The sequence below is a fragment of the Aethalodelphis obliquidens genome, unplaced genomic scaffold (assembly GCF_003676395.1).
Source record: "Aethalodelphis obliquidens isolate GAN/ISIS:26980383/991018 unplaced genomic scaffold, ASM367639v1 scaffold11, whole genome shotgun sequence".
Taxonomy (NCBI): Eukaryota; Metazoa; Chordata; class Mammalia; order Artiodactyla; family Delphinidae; genus Aethalodelphis; species Aethalodelphis obliquidens.
The window spans coordinates 40,576,835-40,591,534 of record NW_020837955.1 but is presented as its reverse complement, the minus strand read 5'-3'; the positions used below and the strand labels follow the sequence as shown (position 1 = coordinate 40,591,534).

Genomic DNA, 14,700 nt, shown 5'->3' with positions numbered 1-14,700 from the left:
CCCCATCCCTCCTCCATGTCTGTGAATCCCCAGGTGGGAACAGAAGGCAAACCAATTAATACCTCTGTCGGATACCCCACAGCAAGTGCTGCGGCGAGACCGCAGGCCTCCTTGATGCCCCGCCCACACTGACCACAGGCTTTGTGTGCCCCAGGGCAGATGGCTCAAGGAAGGGTCACCAATAGTCTGGACGCCAGCAAAGTGGGTTAGCAGAGCAGACACTGAAATTTGAAAGCAATTTTTATCCCTTCTTGACCTAATTCTGGTCAAAGGTATCATTCCTCAGCCGGCGTCAACTGCCTGCTTGACGAGGGGTTGACTTCGCCACGTCAGAGAGGCAGCCAGCATCACCAGCAGGGGTTAAGCAAAGCCCCTTACCTTCGACCTCACCCAGAAGAGATCTGCTCCGCAGCAGATTAGACTTGGATGATGAGAAATCCCCCATGGGCCCCATCACCCAGACTCACAAAATGAAGGTCAGGTAAATGAGGTGCAGGTGTTTATTTCTCAGCACACCCACCTAAAGGAAAGGGGGCGGTAACGGGCTTGGGGGAGGGGAAAGCCTCTGGGTGTGCAGAGCCCTGCACACGAGGGGTCCTGAGCGGGGAGGGGAGAGTCAAAAGCAAATGCCCACTCTTCACCGTTTCTCACATACCATTGCCTCGGCTGCGTGGTGTGTTTAAGAAAACCTACCACCACTTTTGCTCTCTTTACAAATAAAACCATTCCATTTCCTACAGATAAATGAGATTCACAATGATGTGTTACAGAAAACCAGGAATTTCGACTCATCTGCGTGATGTTCAGTTTTTCGGAACCAAATTGTGTTCCAAGGCAATAACATCATCCCTGGTTGCTCATCGTGGAAGGGAAAGAAACTAGGGATGGGGAGAATGCCCAGTACTCGAGAAACACAGCTCTGATTCCCACCAGAAGGAAACACGGCTTTCTTGCCAGGACAATGGAAGAGCCACGGGCAAGGGACTTTACACAGAAGGAGACTCTTATGCGCAGAAAGTCAGTCCTGAAAGCGGGCAGTAAAGGCTTGAGCAGAATACGACAAAAGGAGGGATTCAGAAGGCTTCTCACTAGCCTCTGACGCAAAAGATGAGGTCTGGCTGGAGCCCCTTTGAGTGCTATATCTTGTTCTTGAAAGAGAAAAGAAAAATGCCCTGATGTATCTGATCTCGCCCCTACAGGCTTAGGTCAACCCGAGTTCCCTCCCCTCCGCAGGGGCTGAGCATGGCTGATCTGTACCCACAGCTTCTGAACTGAAGGGTGAAACCTGCCATCACAGACACAGGCTCACCTCACTCGCTGCAGAACATGAAAGGACGGTAGGAAAATCATCTCCAACATGAACTCTACTGTGGTTGTGTATCCTGAGAGTCGAGCAGATGTCTAGGAGCAGCCTCCCAAGGAAGGATGCTCCAACATGCAGGTAATCAGAGCCTCACCCACAGCACCAGTGAGTCTGTCGACAGCTCTCTTTCTCTGGGCTTGGGTTTTGGAGAGAAAGACACTTCGGAAGATACAAGCTAATTTCACTGATGGATAGATAAGCTGGTTCATTTAAATGAATAGATTATTGGGGGAACTTGTGTGCAAACATTGCCAAGACGCAGGGATAATGCCCAGACAGAATGGAGGCATCCTGAAAAAAGAGAATGTCTCAATGAACTTTTCCATAAGTACACAACTGTGCAACCACCTGGTTCAAGATACACAGAAGGCAGTGTGACCCTGTATGACGCGTGTGCTCAAAGATAACCATCCTTCTGACATTTACCACCATCGGTAAATTTTTTACCCTCCTGGACTTTATTTAAATGGAATCATATGACATTGACAGTTGTGTCTGGCTTCTGCCGTCCAAGGTCTGTGAAGGTCACTCATGTTATCATATGCATCAGCAATAACTTCCTTGCTGTGTAGTATTCCACTGTATGAATAACCCCCCCAATTTTTATCCACTCTACTGTTGACAGAAATTTGCATTATTTCCAGTTTGGAAGTCAGATGTACAAAACTAATGAACGTTCTTGTACATCTCTGACTATATTCTTGTCTTCTTTAACGTGGAAATTGAGACCTCAAAATTTACTAAGCTGTAGGACTGCAAAGCCAGCAATTCTCTGCACAATACCTGCCCACATCCAAGAAGGAGGCAAACAAAGACACTCGGATATTTTCTTAATCATCTCTCTTGTACTTTCTTGTATTTTTATTCTTAGGTGCTTCTGCTTTCGGGAAATTCCACTTTAAAAGTAGCTATTTTTTTTTTTGCCTTTGCCAGTCCATCTTTTCCAGCAAAAATCTGAAGCAAAAGGTAAGCACCCAATTTTTACCAAATTGATTCCTAAAATGAATCTACTTTCATACCAACTTTTAACTCCTCTTCCGAAAGAACTAAACATGATCTATTCTACACCTTAAAACTACGCACACTTCCATCCATAAAAAATAATGCCATGGGGATCTGGGAGCAGGAAGATGGCTGAATTCCCTGTGTCCCCAGCCAGCCCCCATCACAGCGTTTGCTTTAAAGGTTAGAGCATGATGTCGCATCAACTTCACCCACGTGGAACACCTCTCCACAGCCTAAGGTAAGGTGCGACAATGTCTCACCATAATTTACCTTCGTGAAATTGAAGACTTGCCATTAAGTAATACGACAGACAAATAGTTTTTTACTTCAAACAAGAGGAGGGAGGGGCTTCCTTGGTGGCGCAGTGGTTGAGAGTCCGCCTGCCGATGCAGGGGACACGGGTTCGTGCCCCGGTTCGGGAGGATCCCACATGCCGCGGAGCGGCTAAGCCCGTGAGCCATGGCCGCTGAGCCTGTGCGTCCGGAGCCTGTGCTCCGCAACGGGAGAGGCCACAACGGTGAGAGGCCCGCGTACCGCAAAAAAAAAAAAAAAAGAGGGGGGATACCAAAAATTTTAATAGACTCGTGTCTACTAGATCCATGAACAACTAAAAGTAGTCTTGATGATACGAAAAAGGACAATTAAACCCTCCTCTTCATATTAAGTGGGTTTTCTAACCTGCCAATTACAGCTTTCCATTTTCTTCCCAGAATTATACATCATGTGGATCACAAACCCCACTGTCCCTGGAGCTTGCCAGCTTCACGCTGCCACCTGTGGCTCAGCGCTGTTCCCGGCATGCATTTATGCATTTATGTTTATCTGTTTTCACTCATGGTCCCTAAAAATTTAGTTTTCCATTACCACCAGCACAATTTCAGGATGCCCTGGCAGCTTCATTTACAGTGACACGTTTAAGAGATGGAAGACAGATTCCGATGTTATGCATTAGCAATAAAGCAAGATTTACAGAAAGTTGCCCAGACCACTGGGAGAGATTATTGAACCCCCAGTGGCAACAGCTCATCCCCGGAGGATTACGTTGCAGGCATCCATGGCAACGATCCCTCTCACCTGGCATTGAATGTCCCCAAGTCCTACACATCCCCAATATCGTTTCCCTTCCAGGCAGAACAGGGGTTACAGGTTTCCCAGCTGCTCACACATCACCTGGCAAATCTCTCCAGCCAGCCCCACCAGCGCCACTACCAGCCAGAGAAGTAAACAGGCTGAAAATGAGCCTTGAAGAATCTAGGTTAAGAAAGGATAATAAAGAGCACGGTGAGAGAGTTTGGATCCACAGGTTCTGGAATCCCTTCCTGGGCATATCTGGAGGCCAAGGATTGTAGAGTTGTATCCCAAAGGATGAGAGAAAAGGAGATCTCAGGATGCTTTTCTTGTGTAATGTCTGGAAACATCACCCCAAGCATACATGTACAGACAAATAAAGAATTTCGTATAAAGTGAGTTATAAAGAACTGACACTATATAAAGCACGGAGCTAGGCTCAATTCAACTCAGTGAGCAAGGACCCAGCAATGGCTGAGTCCCAGGCACAGGGCTGGTGCGTCAGGGATGAGCAGGCGGGGTGTGTGCACCAGCAACTGTGTCTGAAGACGTGCTTGAGTGAAAGGACGTCACCAACTGTCCTCCCAATTCATTCCCCAGAACCTGGCACTGCCCTCCGGTCTACCATTTCTCTGACCTTTCTTGGGAAATATTAAGTCTAATGAACGTGGCTACTTTCAGGCATGTTCAAAGAGAATGAACTTCAACCCCAAGCCTGAGACAATTTAGGGAGCCAGGTGACCCGCAGCTAGCTGGCGGTCTCATCGCAGGCACGGCACCAGGTCCTGCCAGGAATTAGCAAAGCCCCTGGGGGCCAGGTGCTTTGAGCTCAGAGGACCTACTCATAGGTGGATTTGGGGGGCAGCGGGTGTAGCTCCTTGTGCCTCCCCAAGCGAGCTCCACTCTGGCCTGAAACTAACGCAGCAAGCGCTCTGGCCTGGCAGGTGGGTGGTGAGCGTCAGTGGCGGGGGAGGGTCTCGGTTAGGAGCAGCGGTGGCGCCGGCTCTGGAGTGTTCCTAAAGGTCAGCGGGCAACGGACGCCGCAGGCAGCCCCACTTGGGTCCCCAGGCCAGTCGCAACGACCCTGCCGGTCAGTCTCCACTTAAGGGGGGCTGACCCCGGGTTGGGCCCAAGGCAACGCGCCCCTGACCCTGGCCTTCACTGGGCAGCAATCCGCAGGTGAGGGGGCAGGCGCCTACCCCCCGCGCTCCTGGATTTCAAAGCCCCGCTGGGCTGGGTCGGCCGGCACAGCAGGCGGCCATCGCGCGGGGTCCCCCACCGACCCCTCCCGGTAAAAACCTAGGGGGCCCCACCCTCCAGCTGCTCCGGAGGCGGCTCCAGCTCCAGGGTAGGCTCAACAAGTTCCCGGGCCGCGCAGCGCCGCCTGCAGCCCAGAAACCCCGAGGACGCGCCGCGGTAGAGCCCGGCGCGCAGGCGGCAGCCGCCGGCGGCTCCTTCCACCTCCTCCCCGGGCTCGGGCGTCGGCGGGCGGGGGCTCCTGCACTCCCGCCCGCTCCGCTCCCTCGGGTCCCCCCACCCCACGCACGCGGCCCGGTCCGGCCCCGCGCCGCCCCGGCTCCCGCCCCGCGGGGCCCCGGGCTCCGCCCGCCTCAGTGCCAGCCGGGCGCACAGGCGGCGGGCGCGCGGCTCCGGCGCCCTGTTCTCCGGCCGCCCGGCTCGGCGGAGTAGCTGGGACCCGGGGGCGGCGGCAAGGACTTCCCTCCCGCTGCCTCCCCGTCTCCGCCCCCGCCTCCCGGCCTCTGCTCCGAGATCTCGCCGGAGACAATCGCAGTAAATGAGGACATCGGAGGAGCACGGAGCCTGGTGGCTGTGGCTGCCTCCGCCGCGCCGCGAGCCAGCGAGCGCGCGGGCATCCCCGGAGCCGGCCAAGCCGCTGCCTCCCCGCGCGCGTCGCTGAGCCGGGCCGGAGGGACGCGAGCTGCGGCGCGGGGGCCGGCCGGGCCGGGCGGGCCGGGCCGGCGGCCGTGGAGGGGGCGGGCGGCGGGCGCGCAGCCGGCCAAATCTCCGGAGCCGAGCCTTCCTCCGCGCGAGCCCGGCGAGCCTCGCCGCGGATGCCCTGCCCTGAGTGCTGCGTGCCGCTCCAGGCTTGCCCGGGTCCGCGGTGAGACATGCCCGAGCCCAGCGCTGCACCGACCTCGACTTATCTGTAAGCAGCCGAAGGTAAGCGGAGCCCCGCGCGCCCTCTTCCCGCACCCCGGCGCCCGCTGCACTTGGCCGCGGGCAGAGCACCGCCGGGACGGGCGCCGACCCCGGCTCGGGAGCTCGCACTCGCCCCCGAACGGGCTTCGCCGGGGACTCGGCGGCTCCCGGGGCCGGGACGCGCCGGTGCAGCCGGGAGCGAACCCGGCGGCGGGCGGCGGGCGGCGGGCTGCGGGCGGGGGCGGGAGGTTACGCAACTGCATCTGGCATGGCCGGGTCGCGAGGGGCGTCAGGCAACTTTGGCGACGGCCGGGGAGGAGCGGGGCTGCGTGTCTGCGATGTCCGTTCTAGACAAACGCCACAGCCTCGTGAGCGCCCGACAGCCCGAGCCAGGCAGAACTGGGGGGATCAGGGGGCGGCCGTGGCCCCGGCAGATTTCGAGGTTTTTAAGTCTTTTCCAAACTAAAGCGAACTGGCAAGTACGGCTGATTAACTTCGGGGGCAAAAGTCCGAGTGGAGGGGCCCTGGCGCCGGCCGCGATGGAGAGGCGTGGGCAGAGCGAAGGCAGCTGCCCACGTGAAATGCCCGTCTCCTCCCGTGGCGCCAGGGCTCGCTCGGGTTGGCACCTTCCCGGGGCTGCGGGCCGGGGTCGGCGCCCGCGGGCCTTCCAGGGGCTCGGCATCCCGAGTCAGACCGGGACAGGCGTGGGAAACCAACCAAGGCTGCAGACCGGGCTAAGCAGGCTTGCTGGCGAACCAGGGCAGGAGGGAGGAGGGAGCCCGCGGGCCAGCCCGGGGCCGGGCAGCGCCTGGAGCCCGAAGTCAAGAGCAGAGTCTGCGTCTTGCTGGTTCATGCTCAGGGTTCCCGGCCGGCATCTCCGTCGTCAGGATAAAGAGCCTGTCCCCATGACCTCAGCATTCTCCTAGCCCAAAATATGCCACAGGGAGATGGAGCTAGCGATAAGGGGATGCCAGGAGTGGGGGAGGAGAGGCGCATCTGGTGTAAATCGGGGAGGACCGGGTGCGTCTGGCTCATCTACAGAGCGGGGCCCTGAGCCCTCTCCTGCTGCAGGTCTGTGCCGGAGGGCTGGACGCCCGGTCGGGCCGCTGAACCGTGAGCGGCAGTGAAGCCGTTGAATTTGACCTTGTCTGCTTCGGCGCGTAAATTCTGCGGAAGCATCCCGAGGTGAAGTGGCCAAGAGAGGGAAGGAACTTTGGGCCAGCCCTGCCTTGGCTGGGAACCCACGCGATCATTTCACAGGACTACAGCTCAGACTAGGAGGGTCCCGGCCGGCGCGTTTGGAGGTTTTCCCTTGGATGAGCACTAACCAGGAGGTTCCCTTTCCATTTGCCGGGGGACGGGGGTGGGGGGGGAAATGTCAAGGTTACCGGACTGGGGATTTGATTGAAAACTACCACCCAGATCACCTGACCTGGGCCATTCCTGACGAGTGGTACACGTATGAAAACGCTTTACCCTCATTAAGCTTATGCTACGGATCCAGCAGAAAGTATAACCATCATTTCACTCCGCAGGGGCGGAAAGTGCTGGGTTTTACGATTCACATTGTGTGCTATTTATTACATTCATATCCTGTTGAATGTTACTTTTCAAAGAAAAGTTCATATTCATCTTTGCCATTTTTTTTTGCCAGATGATTAGCAAATGTGCTGTCAGCTCAAAGGAAAAATGGAAGTCCTGCCACCCGCATGCCCCACCGGATATGAATAATTCACTGTCTGTGTTTACTACTTACATTAGATGGCACCGCTACTCAGGACGGTTTTATTACAGGAGCATTTGGAGGAAAAAATGTCTAGCGCAGCTATCACTAATTGCATGATTTTGCATAAATTACGTTAGCTACAGAGAGTTTGAGCTTTTCTTCACGAAATTCATCATTTCCTTAAAGACAGGACGATTCAGTTTAATTTCTTAGCTAAAGGAGAGGCCTCTACTTAAAGATGGGTACCCTTGAAAAGCAGAGGTTACCTTTAAACTTACTATAGTTTATTATTGTGATTAAGGCATTAGCTTTTACTTAACTCAGGCCCATTATCCTATTGAGACACACAACCACTGGCGATGACATAGGTTAATCGGGCCAAGGCTGGAAAGCTTTTGAAAGTCTAGGGAAAGTTGGGTTCTCTCTTAGTCTCTTGACTTCGGGGGCTTCTCTGTTCTGCCACATTTGTTTTCCCCACATGTAAGGTATTTCTTTTAGTTCTCCCTCTGTAGAGAAAAATAAAATTAAGTAAATAAGTAAATTAATGAAAAGACTTGGGCATGAAAAGCACTGGTCTACGGGGAAGATTCCTGCACAAGGAAATAAGAAGTCAGAAAATAAAAATGAGTCTCAGAATGAAGAGTTGAATCCAGCAGAGCAGTTGGACAGATGTGTTCACTTAGCTCCACATTTGTATTCTCTTGTCTGCTCTCACCCACGGCTGTCTCATTTAGAGCTACAACAACTGAACTCTTGTATGAGAAGCAGATTACTTATGTGGGGGACAGGCTGCTTCTCCATGATAAAGAAATCACAGCTACACTGCAAAGCGGCAGTCTTAAGGGCCAGCATCAATTTAGGGGGGCAGTGACCGGGTCACCAGGACCAGCCCACCGGACCCCTGAGTAGGTGCACAGCAAGGCTGCTGCTTTAACCAATCAGAAGCTCGGGGAGCCACACCAATTACGCCTGCCTATTTAAGGCCAACCATGGTCATTTAGGGGCTATGGGGTCATGATGATGCCCCAGACAAAACTGGCATTGTTATTTTCAACAGTTCCTTCATCACCAACTCCCTTAGCAACCTCTTCCCCTGAGTCCTTCATTCCCCAGCCAACGAAATGAGCTGACATAATTTATGAAGCAGTTTCTTTTTAGTCTCCTCACATATTTGATTTTAATATTTCATTATGGAGTGACTTCAATACTTTAAAGCAAAATTTAGTATGACTGATATGACAACACTCTTATTACCAGGGTATTTGCACACAAACATTTGGATACGTCTTTAATATTTGGGCTAACCTATAACATAAATGTAGAAAAACCTTATAACTTTTAATCAGTGTATATTTAAAGTCTATTTTTCTTATATATTAAGGACAGAACACAGAGATTTAGTGCCACATGGTGGGGACCCTGCTGGGATTCGTAGGAAGAGGCTGCTTAGTATTAAACGGTAAGCCGTACAAATTACAAGTCTGAACCTTTGGACCGTGTATGATAATGTATCTCTTTCAGGTCCAGAGACCCTGAAGTGTCTCCAAGCACCCAAGAATCTGACCTCTCAGATTGACAAAAAACATAACTGGGAGACATTTCCGGGTTCCAAATTCAATTCCTGATATAAACTCTTTCAGACACCCCCTCTACCATAGGGGTAGGTGCACGGCAGTATCACCATAAGCCACTGTGACATTCAGTATGGGTATGAGTCATACGTACTTGAGACAACGTTCACACCACAGTGAATGAGTTGAGGGGCTCTAAGGTAGACAAAGATATTAATTATCAAGTGACAAATCACTGATGTAAATAAAAACAAAACACTTTAACCCGACGGCTCTGTGTCTTTCTGCTGCGTGCATATTCCCAGCTCTAGTTGGGAGAGAAAGAAAATTAACTCGACTACAGAAAAGCAGATATTAAGGACAAGAAAGACTTAAAAGACCTAGGTTTCTAAATTATAAACGTTTTGGCTCACACCATATTTCCAAGGAATCTGGAAAGAACGGTCTTCAAATATATCATTGCGAATATTGCTTCTGTAGAGTATTGAACTGATTATTCAAAGTATTGTACATCCACAGACAAGGTCTCTTTACCATGTCATCTTGCTAGTAGGAACTGGAGCAAAAAAGAAGGAAAGCGACTCTCGTTTACACACTGAACCTTCACCCAAGTTACTCTATTATGGCCAAGACACGGGTGAAGAAACTTTTTGAAAAGTCACAACAGCATAGCAAAAGGCTAGTCGAAGTTTATATCGCAGTTACTATAGAAAATTCCAATTCAATCCTTAATAATCTAGCCTCGGGCATAAAATGAAATAACTACAGCATATGAAAAACATGAGAAGGAGGATTTGGGATGCCAGAAATATTACAAGCAGCCCTGCAAATAAAAGTTACTCTCTCGCCTCACCAAGACTCCAGAGAGAAAAGGGCAGGAAAAGGAGGCTGATGGTCTGGGGGCCTCGTTTCAGCTACTCAGTTAAGAAATCACCCTGGAGGTTCAGCATCTCCACTGTCAACGATAATGAAACTGACCAATCTTCGTTTGTGTTTTTAGGTCATCCCACCAGTGATGTGGGTCACTCCATAGTGGTTGTTCCCTAGGAAGTATCCAGTGTTTGTCAATTGCTGATCTCTTTAGTTTTTCTGTGTGTACTTAGTAGTTAGACTCAGAACACCTCATATGATCTGCATTTTGCTCCCTGGAAGCTGCTTGCTTTTGTAGTAAGTGATTTTAGCATCCTTGGAAATGTAATGGAACTATTAAACCTGGACTTGATAATGGGCAAGCACTGGAAAGTAGATTGATACACAGGTGGCTTGGTCCAGAAAGGAAGGCTGGTTTGTGGAAATGTACCCGACAGTAGCAACAGTGGCCATGGCAATGTGTGAGGCGTTGCAAGATGAGTGAGAGGTCCTCAAGAAGTTCAAGGGCAGGAGGGTGAGAGGAGGTGGGAGGCAGGCTCAGGAGAGGACCAGTGGTGTGCTGTGAAGGTTCCCAGGCAGGAAAGGGTAATGTCCTGGCTGAGACAAGGGTTGAGACTGGCCCCGTACACACAAATTCTGCAGCTTAAGCACAGCTGCCACGTACTCAGAGCAAGAGACTTGTGTGGGAAGGGTTAGAAGTGACACTGGGGGGCTTCCCTGGTGGCGCAGTGGTTGAGGGTCCGCCTGCCAATGCAGGGGACACGGGTTCGTGCCCTGGTCCAGGGGGATCCCACATGCCGCGGAGCGGCTGGACCCCTGGGCCGTGGCCGCTGGGCCTGCACGTCCGGAGCCTGTGCTCCGTGGTGGGAGAGGCCGCGGCGGTGAGAGGCCCGCGTACCACAAAAAAAAAGAAGTGACACTGGGCAAAGGTCTCGGGGTGAAGATCAGAGTGAAGAAGCAATTTGAAGTCAGTTAACACAGGAACAGGCAGGAAAGAAAGGTCCTGTGTTCACTGGCGATGGGTAACCACTGAATGTTTTGAACAATCACATACACTTCCAGAAGATTAAGTCTTGACAGCTAGAGATCGGCTGAGAGGGTGTGACAGGTGAGAATTAACTGGTAGCAAAGGTGACTGGTGACAGTGGGAATGGTATATAAGGGGGTGGCTGGGAGAGAGACATCCCCGGCAGCAAATCTTTATGACATGGCAACGCGAAGAAGGCATTTAAAGATGCTACTAACCCAGGCAGACATGGTGGTTGGGGAATCAATGCAAACAGAGAAGCCAGGGAGCCAGCAGATTTCGGGGGAAAGATATGATTACTATTAGAAATTTGAACTTCAGTTTCCAACTGGAAATATTATTTTAAAAGATAAGTTCTTCATCATTTCTGACTTCTTACAATGTCCATGAGATATACTCTCAGAGAAGAAAACTGGATCAAAGGATTCTCAACACAGAGAAATTCTTAAAGGACTAAGAATAGCCCCATCAAATAACAGGTGCTTCATGAATATTTAACGAGCCTATTAACAATAAACCTAGTCAGTGATCTTGCTAGAAATTCATAGACTCCAGATTGGACAAATTTTTTTTTCTTCCATTTCAAGTTGTTTTGAAGTAGGAATTAAAAGGAAGTCTTGTGAGAAGTTGATAACAATGAAGACAGCTTCTGGAGACGGACAGTCTTTACATCTGGGCCACACAGTGATCAGAAAAGAAAAGAGGATCAAAGGTCTGGGGTTTTCCACCCCCAAACTCAACCTTATCGAGTTTCCTTTGGTAAAAGTTCACATGAGTAGAAGCTGAGTTTTTAAAGAAAGAATGTCGGCTCTCCCTGGTGGCGCAGTGGTTAAGAAGCCACCTGCCAAGGCAGGGGACACAGGTTCGAGCCCTGGTCCAGGAGGATCCCACGTGCCGCGGAGCAACTAAGCCTGTGTGCCACAACTACTGAGCCTCCAAGCCACAACTACTGAGCCCGTGCACAACAACTACTGAACCTGCACTCTGGAGCCCGCGAGCTACAACTACTGAGCCCATGCACCACAACTGCTGAGCCTGCGCTCTAGAGCCACGAGCCACAACTACTGAGCCCGTGAGCCACAACTACTGAGCCTACACTCTAGAGCCACAAGCCACAACTCCTGAGCCCACGTGCCACAGCTACTGAGCCTGCACTATAGAGCTGCGAGCCACAACTACTGAGCCTGCAAGCCACAACTACTGAGCCTGTGCTCTAGAGCCACAAGCCACAACTACTGAGCCCGCGAGCCACAACTACTGAGCCCATGCACCACAACTACTGAGGCTGCACTCTAGAGCCACGAGCCACAACTACTGAGCCGATGAGCCATAACTACTGAGCCTGTGAGCCACAGCCACAACTACTGAGCCCGTGTGCCACAACTACTGAGCCTGCGCTCTAGAGCCACACGCCACAACTACTGAGCCCACGTTCGAGAGCCACGAGCCACAACTACTGAGCCCGTGAGCCACAATGACTGAGCCCGTGGACCACAACTACTGAGCCTGCGCTCTAGAGCCGCAAGCCACAACTACCGAGCCCGCGTGCCACAACGACTGAAGCCCGCACGCCTAGAGTCCGTGCTCCGCAACGAGAAGGCACCGCAATGAGAAGCCCATGCACCGCAATGAAGAGTAGCCCCCGCTCGCCACAACTAGAGAAAGCCCGCATGCAGCAACTAAGACCCAACACAGCCAAAAATATATAGATAAATAAATAAATAAAATTTAAAGAATAAAGCAAGAAAGAATACGTTTAAGTTTAGTGACCTAGTGTTAGAGTGAAAGAAACAAGGGAGAAGAACAGGACAGATGATGACTCTATTTCACCTCAATCCAAGAGATTAAATGCTCTTTTACCCCAAATGCTGACATTTTGGGGTTGAAAGGAATTTTCACTTTACCAAAATACCGGAGAGTTCACTGGGTCAACCCAAGACCACCAGAAGACGTCTGATCTCTTAGCCTTGACCCCACCTCTCAATATGATGTCATGACACGTCCACTCCCTTGGTTTTTGTGCCAGACCCATCAACGTAGCACTTCTGTTCTAATCAATACCAGAGCGGCTCATAAAGACTTGGGGTTTTTTTGTTTGTTTCTTTCTTTTTTCCTTGTTGAAACTGCATGGCACAAACAACTAGACAACTAGTTCCCCATTAGTCATGCACTTAAGACTCGCCTAGCTTGTAGAAGTGTGCCGAGGAATCACTCCCAAGAAAAGTTCACACCACGTGCAAGCGTGGAAAGTTTGAAATTTTAAAAATGTTAAAAAAGATAAGTTGCTCACTTTAAAACCATATTTTTCATTTGACTTCTCAGGCCATTGAAAAACCCCATGATAGCTGATTTTCTCAAGTATTTACTGTCTGTCTGTTTTCAAAGTAGTTGTTAGTTCAGTGGCTTCATAAAAGTATTTTCCATTCTTGTTTGTTTTGTTTTTGCTATTTCTATTTGTCTCCATGTATACTATTTACTCTCCTCTAAGTATGTCTCTGCTTTATTTATTGTTTCTATCAGGTTTTCTAGTGTGGCAAAAATCCCCAAGGGTTAGGCTAAACGATGGAGTTTATCACATGGTTGGCAACACTGGGTCTATGAAAATATCACCTGCTCTTGTTGGGAGGGGAAGCTCAGGGGAGGCATGGCTTCTCGATGGGGCGTGATCAACTGCTGAGTGAGTGGTAGAGAATGGACTGGAATCCAGGGCCCCTGGCTCTCAATTTATTCCTAGTGACCATTTAAATTCTACTTACATCAAAGCATCACCTCAATTCTAACTCTAGATCTAAAGATTATGTGAAAATGACCACTGGCATGCCCTGTTTTCAAGTAAAAACCTCGGACAACTATATACTTCTTTTTTTATTTTTTTTACTTTTTTATTTTTGGCTGCATTGGGTCTTCATTGCTGCGTGCGGGCTTTCTCTAGTTGCAGCGAGTGGGGGCTACTCTTCATTGTAGTGCACGGGCTTCTCATTGAAGTAGCTTCTCTTGTTGCGGAGCATGGGCTCTAGGCATGCGGGCTTCAGTAGTTGTGGCACACGGGCTCAGCAGTTGTGACTCGCGGGCTCTGGAGCGCAGGCTCAGTAGTTGTGGCGCACGGGCTTAGCTGCTCCGCGGCATGTGGGATCTTCCCAGACCAGGGCTCAAACCCATGTCCCCTGCATTGGCAGGCGGATTCTTAACCACTGCACCACCAGGGAAGTCCAACTGTATACTTTTTAATCAGCCAAAGTGGAAACCTAACAAGTGGTTCTCAAACCTGTTTCTCTCAAATAACATATCCAGTGTCATCTACACCCATAACGTATTCGTGAGTGCGTTGTCCTTGTCAACAGCACTTCATCACCAGCAGCAGAATCGCCAGGACCACATACTGAGGGCTTCATAGGCACCAGCCTCCTGAGCCCTCATCACAGGATCAGAGCACTGAGAGCCATGTCCAGGGGACACTGTCCACACCTGCATCCCCAGTTCTGCCAGTTACTATCTGGGTGATGTGGACACAGACTCATTTCTCAGTTGCTTCAGTTTCTCCACCTTTTAAAATATGGTAACTCCTCCTTCAGAGAGTATTTGGAGAACGCAATGTAAGAACATGGATAAAGTACAAAATGGTACCTAACCCAGGCCAAGCAGGATAGAAACATCAGCGTTGTATTACCTTGACTTGCCCAGGTCATATAACATGCTCAGGATTCTGGGCTAACGTGTGGAAGTGCCAGAACTCAAAGCCAGGCAGTCAGTCTCTAAAGCCCAGTTCTTAAGCACCATGTGATACGACATATCCAGGAATGACCAGGACAAGAAAAGACTAGAATGAGTCTAGTCTACAGGGATGACCTTGTGTACCCCCTTGCTAACTTATAAGATCCTACATCTAAATCATTCACTGAAAAGCACTGGC

At 50.7% G+C, this 14,700-nt stretch overlaps 2 protein-coding genes across 5 annotated transcripts in view; one reads left to right on the top strand and one right to left on the bottom strand.

Annotated features, from left to right (window-relative positions):
- Positions 1–14,700, bottom strand: part of DOCK1 (dedicator of cytokinesis 1) — a 542,215-nt gene that overhangs the window by 253,087 nt on the left and 274,428 nt on the right. The window lies entirely within an intron of this gene.
- Positions 4,270–14,700, top strand: part of INSYN2A (inhibitory synaptic factor 2A) — a 62,300-nt gene continuing 51,869 nt past the window's right edge. For all 3 annotated transcript variants that reach the window (XM_027112939.1, XM_027112940.1, XM_027112938.1), the window contains exon 1: positions 4,270–5,617. The gene's annotated coding sequence lies outside the window, so the exon portion shown is untranslated. The remainder of the gene's footprint in view (positions 5,618–14,700) is intronic.